The sequence below is a fragment of the Pristiophorus japonicus genome, unplaced genomic scaffold (genome assembly GCF_044704955.1).
Source record: "Pristiophorus japonicus isolate sPriJap1 unplaced genomic scaffold, sPriJap1.hap1 HAP1_SCAFFOLD_35, whole genome shotgun sequence".
Taxonomy (NCBI): Eukaryota; Metazoa; Chordata; class Chondrichthyes; family Pristiophoridae; genus Pristiophorus; species Pristiophorus japonicus.
In genome coordinates, this window is record NW_027253324.1 from 4,248,032 (window position 1) to 4,268,133 (window position 20,102).

Consider the following 20,102-nt stretch of genomic DNA (forward strand, 5'->3'; position numbering starts at 1 on the left):
CGTAATACTTGCCATCAGAGGGCGTGACTGTTGGAGTCCTAATGGTCACCTGCCCACACGTGCAGGGCCAGTATAAAAGGTTGGCTGCCATGTTGTTCAGGCACTCTGGAGTTGGAATAAAGAAGAATAAGATCACACTAAGTTTAGCTCACAGGACTCAGCTTCCTCCTGTTCTACTTTTCACCACAATTGGCGACGATTAACCGAGTACAAACCTTCACACAACCATGGATGCTGTTGGAATATTAGAGAGATTCACAGAGAGTGAAATAAATGAGGGCAGCAGGCGGATCTCTGCCTGACACCGGAGAAACAGGGAGACAGACCTTGGAGCAAAGGGATATGGATGGAGTCGGCAAAACTAGAGGCTTCTGATTCAGTAGAGTCGCGGGGCGTGGCAATTCGGGAGTTTAATGACTTTGAAAGGAACATTTTTGTTTTGTGACTTTTTGTTCAGAGAAATCTTTGTGAAAGGAATTTTTTGCAGAAAGGGATGCAGCATTTAACCTTCTGCACTAACACTTGTGTCTGGGTGTCAGGATTACATTTCGTTTCAATGTTATTCTTCCAGAATTAATATTTCATTTGCTGTTTGACAATAACCAGACCCTTGCTCCAAGGTCTGTCTCACTCTTTCCCCGGTATCAGGCAGAGATCTGCCTGCTGCCCTGATTTATTTCATGTGACAGGACACAAAAGTTCAAAATCAACCTGCAGGTGGCCACACACAACACTGAATAGTAATGATGGCCACGTGGTCTAAGATGAGGTGCGCTGGTCACTATAGATAGTGTTCGAATCCTATTTCAGACATTTTTTATATTGAATCATTGGGCAGAACCCATTTGCTTTGTCACCACCAACACCTTAAAAGTGCGATTCAGCAGTCTACCTGCTCGCTTAACATTTCCGTCTGACCTGGTGCTCAAATTTGTTCATTCTTTTGTAGAACGACAATTATTTATTTTGCCCTGAGCATGTGAGGAACTTTTCTCCCGATCTCATTGGTTTGAATTTTGTTAATCTGGTGCTGAAAGTGGAGATGTTTCCGCAGTTTAACGGTTAACACCTTCTAGTTTTTTGAGTTCATGCTCATCTTTCTCCTTCAGTGCATATGGTACGGAACGGGGCTTGTAGTAAACCAATCTAGCGTCCTTCTGTACCCTGACACTCGCCTTGAAGCCTTGGATCGGACTGTCCGTTTCGCAGAACACCTTTGGATACTTCTTGATAACCTCATCCGTTGATGAAAATCTCGCTTCCACACAGAAAATCTGAGTACAATCTAGCTTCAGTGAGCTTAATCAATTTCATCCTTGTAAGGCAGACTTGTCTCTTTTCACTACTATTAGAGGCAAGTCCTGAAATTGATCTTTATATTTCACCGATCGGTACAGCGATATGACCAACCACAGGAATTTACTCTCCCGAGTAGCCTCGCAGCTCTAACTTGGGTTTCTCCAGTTAGAAATCACGCAACTTGTCGCGGTACAGTGACTCCGGTATTACACTCACGGATGCAGCCGTGTCAATTTCCATTGGTATCTTGAATCCAGCAACATCGATGTAGATTTTGATTCTTTCCGAATCACTGTCCGGTAAAATCGTGCTCCTGATGATGTGTAACTCTAACATCTCATCGTCCTGTTGTTGGTCTTCCATACTATGTCGTCTCTTGGGATTTCTACTCATAGCTTTGAACGCTGGACTCATAGCTTTAACAACAGGTTTTTCCCTTCCATCGGCATGCCTTCGCAAGATGCCCAGTCTTTCTGTCGAAGAAACACTCTGCCTTCACGTGTGGACAACTTTGAGCAATGTGTTGTCCCAGGCACCTACAGCATGACTTCGACGCTCTGGTAGAATTCCCAGTTTCTGAGGCTTTGGGCTCCCTTATTATACCTTCAAATGCTCTGATAATGACTCCACGAGACAATGTGTCGTTCTTTAACTGTAGTGACCTGAGTCCTTTATTGATAACCTTTATTGGTGGCCTGACATTTATACTAGGCGAGGCACACCTGTGCAGGTAAGCAACAAGTCTCAACCCCCCGCAGTGCCCTCTGGTGGCACACCTTGTAATAGTACAAGCAGTCACCATGTAGAACACATGACAGGTGTCACTGTGGAACCGTTTCTCTCACTCAAAGTTAGACGCACTACCGTGGGCGCCACGAGGTCTCGGTAGGTAGCCATTGACATTCAAGTTCATATATAAATATATATAAATAAATTGACATGTATCGTAACTGTTCCCTGGTGGTCGAGGGGTTAAGACCCGGTGCACGAACCTGGTTCGACATGTATCGTAACTGTTCCCTGGTGGTCGAGGGGTTAAGACCCGGCGCACTAACCTGCTTTCAATCCTCGATCAATTCATCGCATAAAAATGATTGAGGTCCGTGAGACGATTAATAATTGCTGTAATCACCATGAATGCCAATACTTTCTGTGATAGACCGAACTTACAGACTATCTGGCTTCTCCTGCACTTTGCTGGGCACGTGTTTGTGGTTTAATTTTGTAAACTGGGTGAGTTCGCTGATCGCGGGGAGATGGTAGGAGCCTCTGTGGCCCCACTGTGAGGATGTGGAAGTGAACACGGTTGCTGGGTGATCCGTGACATTTCTGTAAAGGGCAGCGGAGGAGAAGGATTGAGAACTTTCAGTGTGGGACAGAAGTTGTTTGAGGTGAGCCAACACATTCCCGATCAGCACAGAGCGAGCTCACTGGTCAGCTCCTCGCTGTGGGGGCTGTTGTAGAAGAGGTTTCTGTAGTGTAGTGGTTATCACGTTTGCTTTACACGTGAAAGGTCCCTGGTTCAATCCCAGGCAGAAACATTATCTTTAAAGTTGCTGTGGATGAACAATCGGAGGCGAGATCGTTCTTCCTGCAAATGCTGCCTGAGCTGCTGAGATTTCCACCATTTGCTGTTTTTATTTGCTATTTATTTTCCTGGCAAAAGGGCTCCCTTATTCATTAATTGCTCTTTATTTCATCAATAAAGAGATAACTTTGAGTGAGAGAAAACGGATTCACCGGGGACCTTTTGCGTGTGAGGCCAACGTGATATCCGCTACACTGCAGCCCATCAAAGGGCGAGAAACCACTGAATGTAAAGTATGAGCTCACAAATATCAGGTGCAGTGCAGACTGGTCAATGTCAAACCCTCCTTTCTTATTCAGCAGTGGCATGAACGGGAGTCAGACGCCACAAGGTTTAATTAAAGACACAAATACAAGTAACACTTGCAAATCTTTTCAGTGTAAAATTATTTCACTTTATTTGAAATGCTACTGCGTTGAATCTGAAAATACATCTTGTGGGATTTTATCCTCACTAATGATTGTATTTTGTGTGCACGGTAGGAATAATCGGTGCTGATAAATTTGATAAAATTTGCCCCAGATTCCTGGTGTCATCAGCAATGAACACTTTGAATCAGAAAGCTAAAATACAGTGAGTAAAATGGGTTAACATGCATACGAACATAAGAACATAAGAAATAGGAGCAGGAATGGGCCACACGGCCTCTCGATCCTGCTCCTCCATTTAATTCGATCATTGCTGATCTGATCATGGACTCAGGTTCACTTCCCTGCCCGCTCCCCAAAGCACAGGCCAAGTGATTTAAGTATGGAGTGTCCCTGAGTTAGCATTTGTTTGATTGTGCAAAAGAAGGTGAGGGGTTAATTAATGATGCTTTCCTGTGAAAGCTAGAGAAAAGTTTTCGAACAAACCATCCGGTGACTGTCAGGTGAGCGCTGCTTGTGAAAACTGGTGGGAATGGGCGGGGATTTTAAAGCGCCTTGTATTGCAGAACCTTCATATAGACGAACATCCCTTAACTACTGTGTCGACCTTGTGGTGCAACGGTAGTGCGTCTGATTTTAAAACAAAGCGTTGCGTTTTCAAATCATGTCGGGCTCACTGTTCTTTTAGCAATTGCTGTTTCACAAAAACAGACCCTTGCTGCAATGTCTGTCTCACTGGTTAGTCGTGGTAATGTTGGGGACAGCATCAAACAAGAAAGAAGCGATGTGTGCAGTGGTGGGACAGCAGTTATCATGGGTGACATTAATCTACATCGTGATTGGGCTAACCACATGGTAGTAATGTGGTGGAGGAGGATTTAATGGAGTGTATTATGGATGGTTTTCTCAACCCAGAAGAGCGCTGGCCATCCTTGACTGGGTGATGTGTAATGAGAAGGGACTAATTAGCAATCTTATTGTGCGAGGCCCCTTGGGGACGAGTAATATAATATGGTAGAATTCTTCATTAAGATGGAGAGTATCACAGTTAATTCAGAAACTTGGGTCCTGAACTTAAGGAAAGGTAACTTTGACGGTATGAGGTGTGAATTGGCTAGAATAGACTGGCCAAGGATACTTAAAGGGTTGACGGTGGATAGGTAATGGCAAACATTTAAAGAATCACATTGGTGACTTCAGCAATTGCACATCCCTGTCTGGAGTAAATATAGAACGGAGAACATTGCTCAACCGTGGCTAACAAGGGAAATTAAAGATAGTGCTAAAACCAAGGAAGAGGCAGATAAATTGGCCTGAAAAATGAACAAACCTGAGGACTGGGAGAAATTTAGAATTCAACAGAGGAGGACTAAGGGTTTCATTAGGAGGGGGAAAATGGATTATGAGAGGAAGCTTGCTTGGAACATAAAAACTGACTGCAAAAGCTTCTTTAAATATGTGAAGAGAAAAAGATTAGTGAAGACAACGTAGGTCCCTTGCAGTCGGATTGAGGTGAATTTATAATGGGGAACAAAGCAATGGCAGACCAATTGAACAAATACTTCAGTTCCGTCTTCACGAAGGAGGTCACGAATAACCTTCCAAAAGTACTAGGGGACCGAGGGTCGAGTGAGAAGGAGGAACTGAAGGATATCCTTATGAGGTGGGAAATTGATGGGATTGAAGGATGATAAATCCCCGGGGCCTGATAGTCTGCATCTAAGAGTACTTAAGGAAGTATCCCTAGAAATAGTGGATGCATTGGTGATCATTTTCCAACAGGCTATTGACTCGGGATCAGTTCCTATCGACTGGAGGGTAGTTAATGTAAAACCACTTTTTAAGAAGGGAGGGAGAGAGAACGCGGGTAATTATACATTGGTTAGCCTGAATCAGTCGTGGGGAAAATGTTGGAATCAATTATTAAGGATGAAATAGCAGCGCATTTGGAAAGCAGTGACAGGATCGGTCCAAGTCAGCATGGATTTATGAAAGATAAATCATGCTTGACAATTCTTCTGGAATTTTTGAGGATGTAACTAGTAGAGTGGACAAGGGAGAACCAGTGGATGTGGTATATTTGGACTGTCAAAAGGTTGTTGACAAGGGTCCACACAAGAGATTGCTGTGAAAAATCAAAGCACAAGGTATTGGGGGTAATATACTGACGTGGATAGAGAACTGGTTGGCAGACAGGAAGCAGAGAGTTGGGATAAAAGGGTCCTTTTCAGAATGGCAGGCAGTGACTAGAGGAGTGCCTCAGGGCTCAGTGCTGGGACCCCAGCTTTTTAAAATATACATCAATGATTTGGATGAAGGAATTGAGTGCAATATCTCCATGTTTGCAGATGACACCAAACTGGGTGGCGGTATGAGCTGTGAGGGGGACGCTAAGGGACTGCAGGGTGACTTAGACAGGTTAGGTGAGTGGACAAATTCATGGCAGATGCAGTAAAATGCGGATAAATGTGAGGTTATCCACTTTGAGGGCAAAAACGTGAAGACAGAATATTATCTGAATGGTGGCAGATTAGGAAAAGGGGAGGTGCAATGAGACCTGGGTGTCATGGTTCATCAGTCACTGAAAGTTGGCAATAAGTTACAGTAGGCAGGAAAAAGGTAAATCGTATGTTGGCCTTCATAGCTTGGTGATTTGAGTATAGGAGCAGGGAGTTCTTATTGCAGTTGTACAGGGCCTTGGTGAGGCCTCAACTGGAATATTGTTTTCAATTTTGGTCTCCTAATCTGAGGAAGGACGTTCTTGCTATTGAGGGAGTGCAGCAAAGGTTCACCAGACTGATTCCCGGGATGGCTGGACTGACATATGAGGAGAGACTGGATCAACCGATCCTTTATACATTGGAGTTTAGAAGGATGAGAGGGGATCTCATCGAAACATACAATATTCTGATGGGACTGGTCAGGTTAGATGCGGGGAGATTGTTCCCGATGTTGGGGAAGTTGGAGCAGGCTCGAGGGTCTAGATGGCCCACTACTGTTCCTAATTCTTATGTTCTTATGTTCTTATAGCAATTCTGGAAGAATAACATTGAAACGAAATGTGACCTGACACCCAGAAAGAAGTGTTAAGGTAGAAGGTTAAATGTTGCATCCCTTTCTGCAAAAAATTCCTTTCACAAACATTTCTCTGACCGAAACGGCACAAAGCAAAAATGTTCCTTTCAAAGTCATTAAACTCCCGAATTTCCGTTCCCCGCGAATCTCCTGAATCAGATGCCTCTAGTTTTGCCGACTCAATCCATGTCCCTTTGCAATGTTCTGCTTCCACCCACACTATGAAATGTGCCACTAACTTATCGAATCATGGAATGGTTACCTGCATTTTGTCTGCCCGCTTTTGTAAACAGAGGCGTTACATTAGCTGCTTTCCAATCCGCTGGTACCTGCCCAGAGTCCAGAGAATTTTGGAAGATTATAACGAATGCATCTGCTATAACTTCCGCCACCTCTTTTAATACCCTGGGATGCATTTCCTCAGGACCAGGGAACTTGTCTACCTTGAGTCCCATTAGCCTGTCCAGCACTACCCGCCTAGTGATAGTGATTGTCTCAAGTTCCCCCCTTCCCACATTCTTGTGACCAGCAATTTCTGGCATAGTTTTTGTGTCTTCCTCTGTGAAGACCGAAGCAAAATAATTGTTTAAGTTCTCAGCCATTTCCACATTTCCCATTATTAAATCCCCCTTCTCATCTTCTGAGGGACCAACATTTACTTTAGTCACTCTTTGTCGTTTTATATATCGGTAAAAGCTTTTACTATCTGTTTTTATGTTTTGCGCAATTTTAATTTCGTAATCTATCTTTCCTTTCCTTATTGCTTTCTTAGTCATTGTTTGCTGTCGTTTAAAATTTTCCCAATCTTCTAGTTTCCCACTAACCTTGGCCAGCTTATACGCATTGGTTTTTAATTTGATACTCTCCTTTATTTCCTTGGTTATCCACAGCAAGTTATCCCTTCTCTTACTGCCCTTCTTTTTCACTGGAATATATTTTTGTTGTGCACTATGAAAGAGCTCCTTAAAAGTCCTACCTGTACCTCAATTGTGCCACCGTTTATTCTGTGTTCCCAGTCTACTTTAACCAACTCTACCCTCATCCCACTGTAGTCCCCTTTGTTTAAGCATTGTATGCTCGTTTGAGACACTACTTCCTCACCCTCAATCTATATTACAAATTCAACCATACTGTGATCACTCCTTCTGAGAGGATCTTTTACTAGGAGATCGTTCATTATTCCTGTCTCATTGCACAGGACCAGATCTAAGATAGCTTGCTCCCTTGTAGGTTCTGTAACATATTGTTCTCAGAAACAATTCTGTATGCATTCTATGAATTTCTCCTCCAGGCTACCCCGTGCGATTTGATTTGACCAATCAATATGTAGGTTAAAATCCACCATGATTACTGCCGTTCCTTTTTCACATGCCTCCATTATTCCCTTGATTATTGCCCACCCCACCGTCAAGTTATTATTTGGGCGCCGATAAACTACGCCCACCAGTGACTTTTTCCCCTTACTATCTCTAATCTCCACCCACAATGATTCAACATTTTGTTCATTAGAGCCAATATCATCTCTCACAACTGCCCTGATGTCATCCTTTATTAACAGAGCTACGCCACCTCCTTTCCCTTCTTGTCTATCTTTCCGAATTGTCAGCTACCCCTGTATGTTTAATAACAGTCTTCGCCACCCTGCAACCACGTTTCTGTAAAGGCCACCAAATCATACCTATTTGTCATGATTTGTGCCGTAAACTCATTTACTTTATTTTGAATGCTGCGTGCGTTTAGGTAAAGTATTTAATACTAGTTTTTAATCTATGATTTTTAGTTTTGACCCCTCCTGCAGCCCCTTTATATTCATACATATTGTCCCTTCCTATTACCTTGTGGTTTACACTTACCCCAGTGCTACTCTGCTCTGTTGCCTCCTGCCTTTTGCATTCTTTCTTGGGGTCCTTTTTATCTGCGCTCTCACCCACTCTAACTAGCTCAGAGCCCTCTCCGGCGTTCTGAATACTCCTCGCATTGAGGCACCGAGCTTTCAGGCTTGCCTTTTTATTCCACTTTGACCCTTTAGAATATTGATGTGCAGAGGCCATTTTTGTTTTTTGCCTTGGGTTTCTCTGCCCTCCACTTTTACTCATCTCCTTTCTGTCTTTTGTTTCTGTCTCCATTTTGTTTCCCTCTGTCTCCCTGCAGTGGTTCCCATCCCCCTGCCGTATTAGTTTAACTCCTCCCCAACAGCACTAGCAAACACTTCCCCCTAAGGACTTTGGTTCAGGACCTGCCTGGGTACAGACCGTCTGGTTTGTACTGGTCCGACCTCCCCCAGAAACGGTTCCAATGCCCCAGGAATTTGAATCGCTCCCTGCTGCACCACTGCTCAAGCCACGGATTTATCTGAGCTATCCTGCGATTCCGACTCTGACTAGCACGTGGCATTGGTAGCAATCCCGAGATTACTATTTTTGAGGTCCTACTTTTTAATTCAGCTTCTAGCTCCTTAAATTCATCTCTAATGACCTCATCCATTTTTTTACCTAAATCTTTGGTACCAATGTGCACCACGACAACTGGCTTATCTCCCTCGCTTTTCAGAATGTCCTGCACCCGCTCCGAGACATCCTTGACCCTTGCAGCAGTGAGGCAACATACCAACCTGGAGTCTCGGTTGCGGCCGAAGAAACGCCTATCTATTCCTCTTTAAATCGAATCCCCTATCACTATCGCTGTCCCACACTTTTTCCTGCCCTTCTGTGCAGCAGAGCCAGCCACGGTGCCATGAACTTGGCTGCTGATGCACTCCCCTGATGAGTCATCCCCCTCAACAGTACTCAATGTGAGGCCAACGTGATATCCGCTACACTGCAGCCCATCAAAGGGCGAGAAACCATTGAATATAAAGGATGAGCTCACAAATATCAGGGGCAGTGCAGACTGGTCAATGTCAAGCCCTCCTTTCTTATTCAGCAGTGGCATGAATGGGAGTCAGACGCCACAAAATTTGATTAAAGACACAAATACAAGCAACACTTGCAAATCTTTTCAGTGTAAAATTCTTTCACTTTATTTGAAATGCTACAGCGTTGAATCTGAAAATACGCATGTTGGGATTTTATCTTTACGACTGATTATATGTTGTGTGCACGGTAGGAATAACCGGTGCTGTTAAATTTGATAAAAGTTGCCCCAATTTGGTGGTGTCATCGGCAATGAGGATTTTGAACCAGAAAGCTATAATACAGTGAGTAAAAAGAGCTATGGTTTTCGAGTTAAGATGCAAAGCACAGGACAAATGATTGAAGTATGGACTGTTCCTGAGTTAGCATTTGTTTGATTGTGCAAAAGAAGGTGAGGGGTTAATTAATGATGGTTTTCCGTGAAAGCAAAAGAAAAGTTTAAGAAGAAACCATACGGTGCCTGTCAGGTGAGCGCTGCTTGTGATACCTGGTGGGATTGGGCCGAGATTTTAAAGCCCATTGTATTACAGAACCTTCATAGAGACGAACATCTCCAGCTCACTGTGTAGGTCTCATGGTGCAATGGTAGCGTGTTTGATTCCAGATCCGAAGGGTACATGTTCAAATCACGTCGTGGTCACTGTTCTTTCGGATATTGTTCTTCCAGAATTAATATTTCTTTTGCTGTTTGACAATAACCAGACCCTTGCTCAAGGGCTGTCTCATTGTTTCCAAGGTGTCAGGCAGAGAATTATTTTTATTTCAAAAAATACTTTATCCAAACCAGATTCCCTGGTGGTCTAGTGGTTAGGATTTAGTGCTTTCAACGCCACGGAACGGGTTCGATTCCCGGTCAGGGAAATTGTACTTTTAATTCAAAACATTACAAAAATAATAGTTCATCTATTTTACACATCTTTATGCATCTCCTGTGTAAAAAAATGAAGCATTGATTTAAACATCATTAATTAATACATAAAATTCTATTGTCATATGATATATTTTGCTCTGAGCATATGAGGAACTTTTCTCCCGATCCCATTGGGTTTAATTCTGGTAATCTGGTGCTGAAAGTGGAGATGTTTCCGCAGTGTACCGCAAATCATAGACACCATCAGAGGCAGTCTCTCGGGATCGAGGAGGACTTGCTTCCATCCCAAAGTGAGTCCTTTGATGGCTGAACATTCCGATACGTGAGCCACAGACCCTGTTACAGGTGGGACAGACATACGTCGAGGGAAGGGGTCGGTGGGACTGGTTTGCCGTGTGCTCCTTCCGCTGCCTGCGCTTGGTCTCTTCATGCTCCTTGCGTCTCGAGTCAAAGAGCTCAACGCCCTCCCAGAAGTACTTTCTCCACATCGGGCGATCTGCGGCCAGGGCCTCCCAGGTGTCAGTGGTGATGTCGCACTTTACCAGGGAGGCTTTGAGGGTGTCCTTATAACGTTACCCCTGTCCTCCTTTGGCTCGTTTACCCTGAAAGGAGCTCCGCATAAAGACGTAAACATAAATACGTAAGGATGAGGGGCCGGAGTTGGCCATTCGGCCCCTCCAACCTGGTCCACCATTCAAGAAGATCCTGGCAGTTCTTCAACAGCAAGTTGAAACATCTGGGGCGGAGCCAACAGACGCCTGGCTGCAATGAGTGATAAAAACCTGCTTTGAATGGGCGCCTGTCTAGCTCAGTCGGTAGAGCATTAGACTCTTAATCTCAGGGTCGTGGGTTCGAGACCAACGTTGGGCGATTTCTTTTCATTTAATGTTGCTTTAATGGAAAACCTCTGCCCGAAACGGCACAAAACAAAAAAGTTGCTTTCAAAGTCATTAAACTCCGAAATTTCCACGCCCCGCGAATCTCCAAAATCAGATGCCTCTCGTTTTGGCGACTCAATCCATGTCCCTTTGCAATGTTGTGCTCCCAGCCACACTTTAAAATGTGCCACTAACTGATCGAATCATGGAATGGTTACAGCACGGAAGACCATTCGGCCCATCGAGCCCGTGCCGACCCTCAGCGAGTCCCACTCCCCCACCCTTTCCCCGTAGCTCTGCAATTGTTTTTCCTTCAGACACTTATCCAACTCCCGTCTGAAAGATAAGATTGAGTCTGCCTCCACCGCCCTTTCAAGCCGTGCATTCCAGATCCTAACCACTCGCTGCTAAATGGCCATCTCCTGTTCCTATGCATGAAGTCTGGGAAACACGAGATCAATTCTTGCCACGCTCACAGCCTTCCGAAATATAGCACCGTCATTCTCTTCTCGTAAAACCAGCTCCTGAAGTATCGGCCAGCTGTGTAGGTTAAAGCTCTGGTTATATTCCTAAGGTTGCTTTAAACACAGTGTTTCTGTCGTGTAGTGGTTATCATATCCACCTCACACGTGAAAGGTCACCGGTGGAAATTGTATTTTGGAGAATACTTTTGCTGTGAAATAAATTGAACAAAAGTCGCCCCAGGTTCCTTGTCGCATGAGCACTGAACATTTTAAACCAGTCTCCAACATACAGAGTGAGTAAAGTCAGATAGGGGAGAAAACTTCATCAATGATTCAAAATCCTTAAATATTAAAGTTCAGTTATTGAAGTTTCCACTGTCCCTCAGTAACAATTCTACAAAACAACGCTGTCGGTTAATGAATGGGGCATAAAACAAATAATCTTCACCCATCCCCATCTCCCGGCACACAGTTTAATTAGTTGCATGTCATTATTTTAAAGATTTTGAATGGAAGAATTATTTTCTGAATTCGTACTCCCTCTGTGAGCGCCGCATCACGAAACGAGCAGGAAACACATTAAAGAGTTTACCACAATTGCTGACATTTCTTTGCTTTTTTCTTGTGTTTTTTCAGTTCTTCGTCCTTTTCAGCTCCTGACTGCGGATATTGCTGTGATTAAACCTGAACACAATGCAATGTCTGTCTCACTGTTTCCCCGGTGTCAGGCAGAGATCGGCCTGCTGCCCTCATTTATTGCATGTGCATGTGACAGGACACAAAAGTTCAAAATCAACCTGCAGGTGGCCACACACAGCACTGAATAGTCAGGATGGCCGAGCAGTATGCGGTGCTGTGTTTAGATCATTGTCTCGTCTGGAGATATTATTTTTGCACCAAAAACTAATGTGCGATAAAATGGAACAAGAGTAGTCCGGGGTGCATTGTCACATGATGCAAACTACCTCGGACCCGGACCAAAGTTCCCCGGACACCGTGCACAATCTCAGGAAAACAACGGGGGAGAGGATATCCCGGCCACTGGGCCTTCCAGTAACACTGAACAAGTGCCCGGTCTGAAACTTTCCAGAGTAATAACTTGTAACTGGAGCTTCTAACAGTCCGGATGGCCAAGCGGTCTAAGGTGCTGTGTTCAGGTCACAATCTCCTCTGGAGGTGTGGGGTCCAATCCCACTCCTGACATTCAGTGTTTGTAATTGCAAACTCATTTGTTTGCACACCACTCTCAAGTGCTTTGGGACATCCATCGAACTTGATAAAATGACCCCACTTCAATTGCAAACAATGATATCAAAGTTACTTCTCAAACCGGGAATCGATCCTGGGTGGCTGTAACGAAAGGAATGGTTTTGTAAAGCATTGAAATGTGCCATATAAATATCTCGCACTGCTCATTTAAAAACACGGTTAAAATTTGTTTCAGTGCATAAGAAGGCAGGCTCGAAGGGCCAAATGGCCGACTCCTGCTCCTGGTTCTTGTGTTCTTATACAGAGCACAGAACATATGAGCAAATGATCAACTCTCCCTCAGTTCGCATTTTGTTCATTGTGCAAAAGAAGATTATGGGTTCATTAATGATGTTTTCCAGTGAAAGCACCATAAAAGTTTAAGGTCAATAATTCACCCAACATGGGGCTCAAACCCACGACCCGGAGATTAAAAGCCTAAAACTCCACCGACTGAACTTGCCGGGCCTGCTTAAGGTGCATCTTCCTGTCGCTGATTGCTGCCAGGCGCCTGTTGGTATCGCCCCGTGGCTTTATCTCGAGCTTTATCTCGAGCTTCAAACCACGATACCGGTTCTCCTGAATTTCAAGGCTTTTACGGAGATCAATCATCAAAAGCCGTGTCATTAACCACAGCTGGGCCGTCAATTTTCTGATCGCAAAGTGCTTTCAGTCCTTGTCAATATCTCTTGTCTATGTGCCGGTGTTACCCGATAATGTCGGTCTCTCTGGCTCTTTAATCTGTGTGTGGTCACCTGCATGTTGATTCTCGATGAATGCCCGTGTTTGTGTCTTCTACAACAATAGAAAATGTTTCTTATATATTTCCAACGTTCTCTCCAATGCCTTGATATCCTTCCTAAATTGTGGTGCTCAGAACTGTAAACAGTTCTCCTACTGAGGCCGAAACCGGGATTCAAAAGATATGGCACAACTTCTTCGCTGGTGTCCTCTATTTCACTTCATATGAAGCCAAGGGCCCTGTATTCTTTTTAAACAACTTAGTAACTTATCTACCCAGCTTCAAAGATTTCTGTGTGTAAATCACTCAATCCTTCTGCTTCTCTTTTAACACAATACCATTTAGTTTATGTTTTCTCATATCACCTCCCTTTGTTTCAGAGACCTTACATACAGGTACAGGAGGAGGCCCATTCAGCCCCTCGAGCCTGTTGCACAGGAACAGGAGGAGGCCCATTCAGCCCCTCGAGCCTGATACACAGGAACAGGAGGAGGCCCATTTAGCCCCTCGAGCCTGTAACACAGGAACAGGAGGAGGCTATTCAGCCGCTCGTGCCTGTTACACAGGAACAGGAGGAGGCCCATACAGCCTCTCGAGCCTGTTACACAGGAACAGGAGGAGGTCCATTCAGGCCCTCGAGCCTGTTACACAGGAACAGGAGGAGGCCATTCAGCCGCTCATGCCTGTTACACAGGAACAGGAGGAGGCCATTCAGCCCCTCGAGCCGGTTCCGCCATTCAATGAGATCATGGCTGATCTGTGAGCAAACTCCATATACCCGCCTTTGGACAATCTTCCTTAATACTTTTGATCAAAATGCGATGTAAAATGAACAACTGACCTAGCACGAACTGCCGTTTGCAGAAGGGAGTTCCAAACCTCTCCCACCATCTGTGTGTTGGAATGTTTCCGAATTTCACTCCTGAAACATCTGTCTCTAATGTTTAGACTATGGACCCTAGTCTGGGACTCCCCAACCAGCGGGAAACATTTTTCTCTATCTACTAGATCTCTTCCCTTACTATCTTTGAAAATTTTGATCAAATCAATGCTCGACCGTCTAATTTCCAGTGGGTGTAATCTCATATCATAATTTAAACCTTGGAATCCAGGTATCATTCTGGGAAACCGACACAGTGCTCCCTCCAACGCCAATATATCCTTCCTATGGCAAGGCAAGTGAAAACTGAATCAAGGGATGGGTCTTACTAGATTTAATCTGATGGTTTCCAGCAGGCATTTGGTAAGGTCCCACACATCATCATCATCATCATCATAGGCGGGTCCTCGAACGAGGAAGGCTTACTTCCACATGGGTTCACAGGTGTTTCAATGAAGGACCCGATGTTCCAGTTCTGAACTCCAATCAAAGGGAGGAAGATGCCTGTGGGTGGATTGTTTTAACGTGGTGTGACCGTTGGACACCAGCCACCACACGGGCTTGACAGAGCGAGGACTTGGTCCAGTGGCAAGGGTTAACCAGGACAGCTGGAGTCCTGCTCTGCTGCACGTCATCAAAACACAGGTCGCTGTTTTGTGCGTGGGCAGGCAGGAACATCGGCGGGACCCAGGTACAGCGGAGGAGCGGGAAGGTCAGTGTGGAGGAACGGTGAGAGGTCGTGGTGGAGGAGCGGTGAGAGATCGCGGTGGAGGAACGGTGAGAGGTCGTGGTGGAGGAACGGTGAGAGATCGTTGATGAGGAGTGACGAGAGATCGTGGTGGACGAACTGTGAGAGTTCGTGGTGGAGGAGCGGTGAGAGATTGTGGCGGAGGTGCGGCGAAGGTTAAATACAAGGGATGTTGGCAGAAATCAAAGTTGAGGCAACGAATGTGTTGTGTATCTGTAAAGCATGCACTCCCATGTTCCACCATCAGGGAGCTCATCCCCTGAAGTCCCAAGGGATCCCAACACCCCTTGGGACACTGTATTTAAGCTGGCACCTCACGCCAGTTTCTCACTCTAGAGTGTCTTATTAAAGACTGAGGTCACTGTTACTTTAACGTGCCTGTGTGCAGCCTCATCTGTGTTAGGAACACAATAACTGGCGTCGAGAATACGAATCCAACACAAAGATGCAGCATACTGTGGGCATCCTGGAGAAGTTCTCGGACGGTGAGGACTGGGAAGTCTATGTCGAACGATCTGGACGGAGAAGGAAGTGCTGCAAAAAAGGAGAGTGGTCCTCCTCACAGTCTGTGGGGCTCAGACCTACAGCCTCATGAAGAATGTTCTGGCTCTGGTGAAACCCACAGGTAAGTCGTATGAGGAGGTGAATACACTGGTTCGGGACCATCTTTACCCGAGAGAGAGCGTGCTCAAGCGAGGTATCGGTTCTATACGTGCCAGCGAACTGAAGATCAGGAAGTGGCGAGCTACATCGCCGAGCTAAGGCGACTTGCAGGATAATGTGAGTTTGATGGCTACCTGGAGCAAATGCTCAGATAATTTTTTGTACTGGGCATTGGCCACGAGACCATCCTACGAAAACTTTTGGCTGTAGAGACACCGATCGTCAGTAAGGCCATTGCGATAACAGAGGTATTTATGTCCACAAGTGAAAACACCAAACAAATCTCTCAGCACACAAGTGCTCGCAATGTTCATAAATTAACTGGAACTGTGTTTGTGAGCAGAAATGTACAGGGCAGAACCCACGAATCTGCAACTGCCAGCAGGCCTCTGGTGACCCAGATGACTCAGAGTCCCCAACAAAGGATGAGTGCAAGGCAATTCACACCTTGTTGGTGTTGTGCAGGCTTCCATTCAGCCTTTTCATGCCGCTTGAAAGGGTATGTTTGCAAGAGCTGTGGAACAATGGGGCATCTCCAACGAGCTTGCGAATAAGCTGAAAGCTCTGCAAAACCTGCTAACCACCATGTGGCAGAGGAAGTTCGGTCCATGGTGGATCAAAGCAATTTCGAGCCTCAGAGAGAGGAGGCAGATGCTGAAGTACACGGGGTGCACAAATTTTCGACGGAATATCCACCTATAACGCTAAATGTAAAATTGAATGGCTTGCCCGTAACCATGGAACTGGACACTGGCGCTCGCCAGTCCATCGTGAGTAAAAAGATGTTTGAGAGACTGTGGTGCAACAACGCATTCAGACCAGCCCGAAGCCCCATCCACACGAAACTGAGAGTGAACACCAAAGAGCTTATCACTGTCCTGGGCAGCGCCATGGTCAAGGTCACCTACGAGGGCACGGTGCACGAACTGCCACTCTGGATTGTACCGGGCGATGGCCCCACACTGCTTGGAAGGAGCTGGCGGGGAAAATCCGCTGGAACTGGGATACAATCCGAACGCTATCACATGTCGATGAGGCATTATGTACCCAGGTTCTGAACAAATTTCCTTCCCTTTCTGAGCCAGGCATTGGAAACCTTTCCGGTGCGAAGGTGCGGATCCACTTGGTCCCAGAGGCACGACCCATTCACCACAAGGCGCGAGCGGTACCTCATATGATGAGGAGAGAGTGGAAATTGAGCTGGACAGGCTGAAACGCGAGGACATCATCTCCCCAGTGGAATTCAGCGAGTGGGCCAGCCCGATTGTTCCAGTACTCAAAAGTGATGGCACGGTCAGGGTTTGCGGCGATTATAAAGTAACTATTAATCGTTTCTCGCTACAGGACCAATACCTGCTACCTAAGACAGACGACCTATTTGGCGCGCTGGCAGCAGGCAAGGCGTTCACCAAGCTTGAGCTGACTTCGGCCTACATGACGCGGGAGCTGGAGGAGTCTTTGAAGGGCCTCAGCTACATCAACGTGCAAGACTGTTCAGCGACAACAGATGCCCGTTTGGAATTCGGTCGTCTGCAGCGATCTTCCAGAGAAACATGGAGAGCCTACTCAAGTCGGTACCACACACGATGGTCTTTCAGGATGACATATTGGTTATGGGTCTGGACACCGTCGAACACATACAAAACCTGGAGGAGGTCGTCCAGCGACTGGATCGCGTAGGGCTGCGGCTGAAGAGGTCGAAATGCGTCTTCATGGCAACAGAAGTGGACATTTTCGGGAGAAAGATCACGGCGGATGGCATTCGGCCCACAGACGCCAAGACAGAGACTATCATGAACGCGCCCAGGCCACAGAACGTCACGGAGCTGCGGTCATTCCTGGGACTCCTCAACTATTTTGGTAACTTCCTACCTGAGTTAAGCACCTTTTAGAGCCCCGACATGTGTTATTGCACAAAGGTGAGAACTGGGTATGGGGAAAAAAAATAAGTAATTGCTTTTGACAAAGCCAGCAACCTTTTATGCTCCAACAAGTTGCTTGTATTGTATAACCCGTGTAAAAGACTTGTGCTAGCATGTGACGCGTCGTCGTACGGAGTCGGGTGTGTATTACAACAAGCTAACATTGAAGGGAAGTTGCAACCTGTAGCCTATGCTTCCAGGAGCTTGTCTAAGGCCGAGAGGGCCTACAGCATGATTGAGAAAGAGGCATTAGCATGTGTGTTCGGGGTAAAGAAAATGCATCAGTTACTGATTGGCCTCAAATTTGAGCTGGAAACCGATCACATGCCCCTCACATGCCTGTTCGCTGTAAACAAGGGGATAAATACGAATGCCTCAGTCCGCATACAAAGGTGGGCACTCAAGTTCTCAGCGTATAACTAGACCATCCGCCACAGGCCAGGCACTGAGAACTGTGCGGATGCTTTGTCGGCTACCATTGCCCACCACGGGGATGGAAATGGAGCAACCTGCAAACTTGTTGATGGTGGCGCAGCCCTCTGACTTGTTGATGGTCATGGAAGCATTTGAAAATGATAAATCACCTGTCACGGCCCGCCAGATTAGGACATGGAGCAGCCAAGATCCTCTGCTGTCCCTAATAACAAACTGTGTGTTGCATGGAAGCTGGGCCAGCATCCCCGTTGAAATACAAGAGCCAATCAAGCCGTTCCAGCGGCGAAAGGACGAGCTGTCCAGTCAGGCAGACTGCCTGTTGTGGGGTAACCGCGTAGTGCTACGAAAAAAGGGCAGGGAGACGTTCATCTCGGATCTCCACAGCACACACCCGGGTATAGTAATGATGAAAGCGTTAGCGAGATAGCACATGTGCTGGCCCAGTATCGACTCTGATTTAGAGTCCTGTGTACGGCAATGCAGTGTAAGTGCTCAGTTGAGCAACGCGTCCAGAGAGGCACCAGTAAGTTTGTGGTCCTGGCCCTCCAGACCAGGGTCGAGGATCCATGTCAACTATGCAGGCCCATTTCTTGGTAAAATGTTCCTGGTGGTGGTGGATGCTTTTTCAAAATTGATTGAATGAGAAATAATGTCGGGAAGCACCGCCACCGCCACCATTGAAAGCCTGAGGGCCATGTTTGCCACCCACGGCTTGCCTGACATACTGGTCAGTGGCAACGGGCCTTGTTTCTCCAGTGCCAAATTTAAAGAATTCATGACCCGCAATGGGATCAAACATATTACTTCGACCCCGTTTAAACCAGCCTCCAATGGGCAGGCAGAGCGGGCAGCACAAACAATCAAACAGAGCCTCAAACGAGTCACAGAAGGCTCACTCCTAACCCGCCTGTCCCGAGTACTGCTCAGCTATAGCACGAGACCCCACTCGCTCACAGGGGTGCCCCCGGCTGAGCTACTCATGAAAAGGACACTTAAAAGCAGACTCTCGCTGGTCCACCCCAACCTGCATGATCAGGTAGAGAGCAGGCGTCAGCAACAAAATGTAAATGATGGTCGCGCCAATGTGTCACGGGAAATTGATCTGAATAACCCTGTGTATGTGCTAAACTATGGAAATAGTCCCAAGTGGATCGCGGGCACGGTGATAGCTAAAGAAGGGAGTCGGGTGTTTGTCTTCAAACTAGACAATCGACAAATTTGCAGAAAGCACCTGGACCAAACAAGGCTGCGGTTCTCAGACTGCCCTGAACAACCCACAGCAGACACCACCTTTTTCGAACCCGCAACACACACCCAAAGGATCAACGACACCACCACGTATCGGAAATCGAACCCATCACACCCAACAGACCAGCAAGGCCAGACTCACCCAGCAGCCCTGTAGGGCCAACTACACGCAAGCTCAGCGAGGGCACAGCCAACACACCAGAACAGACATTTGTACCGAGGCAGTCCACCAGGGAAAGAAAGGCACCCGACCGCCTCACCTTGTAAATAGTTTTCACTTTGACTTTGGCGGGGCAGTGATGTTGTGTCTCTGTAAAGCATGCACTCCCATGTTTCACCATCAGGGAGCGCATCCCCTGAAGTTCCAAGGGATCCCAAGAGACTGTTGGATGCTCTTGTTACAAGTTATTACTCTGGAAAGTTTCAGACCGGGCACTTGTTCAGTGTTGCTGGAAGGCACAGTGACCGGGATATCCTCTACCCGGGGTTTTCCTGAGCCTGTTCTCGGTGTACAGGGAGCTTTGGTCCGGGTCCGAGATCGCTTGTATCATGTGACAATGTAACCCGGACTGCTCTTGTTCCATTTTATCGTCCACAAATTTACATTTCAAAAATGTTTCCGCCAACAGGCGCTCAATCCCTTCTCTGCAAAACGTTCCTTTCACAAACATTTCTCTGACTGGAACTGCACCAAACAACAATGTTCCTTTCAAAGTCATTAAACTCCCCAATTTACACGTCCGCAATTTTAAGGACAAGGA

At 46.2% G+C, this 20,102-nt stretch overlaps 2 non-coding genes across 2 annotated transcripts; both read left to right on the top strand.

The window, feature by feature from the left end:
- The first annotated feature begins 2,767 nt into the window (after positions 1 to 2,767).
- On the top strand, positions 2,768 to 2,840 carry trnav-uac (transfer RNA valine (anticodon UAC)). Its single transcript has one exon. It is a non-coding gene; the product is annotated as a tRNA-Val (tRNA).
- An 8,070-nt stretch (positions 2,841 to 10,910) lies between these two features.
- trnak-cuu (transfer RNA lysine (anticodon CUU)) lies at positions 10,911 to 10,983 on the top strand. Its single transcript has one exon. It is a non-coding gene; the product is annotated as a tRNA-Lys (tRNA).
- Positions 10,984 to 20,102: the final 9,119 nt, after the last annotated feature.